We start from the raw sequence: 2,795 nt of genomic DNA on the forward strand, positions 1-2,795 counted from the left end.
CAGAAGTGGAACCCTGAAGGCCTTGGCACAAGATCCTCATCCTAAGCCTCACCTGCCACCTTGGTTGCACCAAAACAAATTTTGACAGTTCTCAGGAGCTCTCATCATGTTCCTCAATTTTATGTTCTCCATAGCATACATTCATTTGTAGCAGCAACAGCTGCTCCTCCCTTTCCCGCCTTTCTTGTTATTTCTTTTTACCCCAGAAACTGATTGGGTCAATCACGGCGCAGGCTGTGCAGTGAGAAGATATATCTTACAGTTTTTGAAATTTTGAATCACTTGTAAATAGAACAGACATTGGAAGGGGCTTCTAGTTTACTCATAGTTCCCTTTGATACCCAGACGGGGGAAAATGCCAGCCCACAACTAACACCACAGCATTGCCTTTGCAAGACTCTGCATGCAGTGGTGCTACGAGGGCCTAATGATGTCAGTGTCAACGAAAGAAAGGGAAAGGGACAATTGTGCAGCCTGCCGACACCGAGACATCCCACACAACCTGTGAGGCTCCTAGAAGAAATCCTCTCAACCCCCTTGCTATAGGACGAGGCACAAGCATTTCCAAATGAGAAACCTCAGAAAGATGAGCCTCCAGGGCTACCAGAGTGACCCCTCAGTTAGAATTTTAGGCTCTAGTGGACATGCTGTAATGAAGTCAGGGCCGGGCTTTAGGAGGCGAATAGTATAATTCTGTCACCCCCCAAAACAGGCCTTTGTTTGACATGCAGATCCGCAGTGACAGCAAAGTATTTCGATCTTGGAATACACAGCAGGTGTTGGAACAAGGCCAAAGCAGAAAGATGCAGCCATCACATGGCAGCCGAAAGGGTTTTCTTATCCCTGTTCCGCGTGAAGTGCTTTAGTGCCTCAGGGATAGTTGTCAAGCCCCACAGAGCCTCTGGAAGCCCTGAGAGCACCAAACAGCAGATGCCTCACCCAAAGTCTGGCAACAACAAAAAGTCTTGAAGTGGCCAACATGACTTCTTCACTGCTGCCATCACCACCGAGCTGTCTGGGCAGCCCCAGAACGGCAAACGAAACGAGGCCTAACGAAGGGCTGAGACTCCTCCTCATGTTTCTTTGCTGGTGGATCTGGAGTTCAGGAGAGGAAACTGAGGTTAGGCCGGTGTGCAGAAGGGCGCAGGTGCTAACGGTCTTGAACACGTGAGTCCAGAACCATGATTTATTCTTCTAGCTCTCGGCCCAGGAACAGATAGTAAAATATACCTTTAAACTCTGCATGTGATTAATTGATTTAAAGGTGAAGTCTAGAACACCTTGAAATGTTTGTATCCTATTTTCCCTTGGAACATTTAAAACAAATAATATGGGAGATAAAAGTACTCTTGATAGAAACTTGATTCAACAGTCAGGAAATTGTCTGAATATTCCTCTTTCCCTATTCCAGTAGTTTTGTCTATATAAACATTTATATTACCCATAATTTTTAATAGTTTTCTATAAAGAAACTGTAAGTTATCTCTGAGCCTCCTGGTGGTGTTTCTTCATTGTGTATCTTTACTTTCTTTTGTTTATATTTTGAAAAAACTGCTTCAAGTTTTTAAGGCAGTGGACTATGACTCTCCTTTCATCGAAGAAAATCATATTTGAAAGCTCAGAGTTCCTTCTTAACTGTGATTATGTCTCTTTGCCTTTTTTCCGGCCTTTGCAGCAGATTTTCAGAAATTTGCAATGCCTCATTTATCTAAGACCCTGTGTGGGAGAGTCAGAGTGCCTAACCAAGTTTATGGCTTCTATCTGCATCCACACCAGATTGGAAGCAGTGGAAACTTCTAGCAGAGAGCAACCTCAATTTGCATTCCAGTTGAGTCGAGTGAGTATTCCTCAGAAGTGTTTCCGTAAGGTGCAAGTGCCAGAATCATCCAAATCATCACACTCTGTGCTACCAAATCATACTCGACCATGGTCACATCAAGTCCTGGTGTTGATTATAGACTATCAGAAAGACAGTCTTGCTGTATTGGTCTCTTTTTTCTATTTATTTAAATCTCTCTTTCTCTTTTCCATTAAAAAAAAACAGGCAGGAAAAAAACCAGACAAAAACACACACTCACACACAAATACCTTACAATATGGAAACACATACTCTGAATAAATTGTAAAAATTTATTGCATGCAATGATTAAATGTCAGTAGTTCCTTTACTTGATATTTTATGTTTATCAAGATATATTTCAGGTACACTTCGAATGAGACTGTGTGGACCCATTAAGTTTATGCTCATATTTCTAATACATATTTCTCCAGAATGTGTAAATATTTTTAAAATTCTGATATTTGCCAGTTGAATATATATGTAATGTATAAATATAAAGCTATGTCTGTATCTATAACCCTACTTGAGTGCAGAGTGAATCTCTCGTAGTTCTATCTAATCTTAAAAATCCCTGCAGCCGTCTCTGCCTCTGGCTGCTCCTTTCCTCTCATCTCTATGTGCAGATCTATCAAGAGTTTCCATGGACAGAGGGGCAGGGTCTCTCCTCTGCACAAGCACTGTGGCATCGAGCTGATGAAACAAGCCTGGCCATGACAGCCTCAACCCAGGAGACTTTTCCTTCAGCAGATGTCAAAATGGAATTAGAACAACCAGTTAAGTTTCAGCTCTTTCCAAGAGGAAAGTTCTGAGTCCAGGGCTTTTGTTACATGTTTCAGCCCCAAATGCCACGGGCTGCAGTTAATTCAGTTGCGGCGTGAGGACGTTTATTTTTCTCATAGCTCTCCTGTAGCTGGATGCGATCGCATGTCCTCGAATATGGGGACCAATACGCATT

General features: G+C 42.5%; 1 long non-coding RNA gene across 1 annotated transcript; it reads left to right on the forward strand.

Annotated features, from left to right (window-relative positions):
* The first annotated feature begins 572 nt into the window (after positions 1–572).
* Positions 573–2,581, forward strand: LOC107531457 (uncharacterized). Its single transcript, XR_015714784.1, has 3 exons — positions 573–1,167; positions 1,679–1,837; positions 2,418–2,581. It is a non-coding gene; the product is annotated as an uncharacterized LOC107531457 (long non-coding RNA).
* The last annotated feature ends 214 nt before the right edge of the window (positions 2,582–2,795 follow it).

The sequence above is a fragment of the Miniopterus natalensis genome, chromosome 7 (genome assembly GCF_054644295.1).
Source record: "Miniopterus natalensis isolate mMinNat1 chromosome 7, mMinNat1.hap1, whole genome shotgun sequence".
NCBI lineage: Eukaryota > Metazoa > Chordata > Mammalia > Chiroptera > Miniopteridae > Miniopterus > Miniopterus natalensis.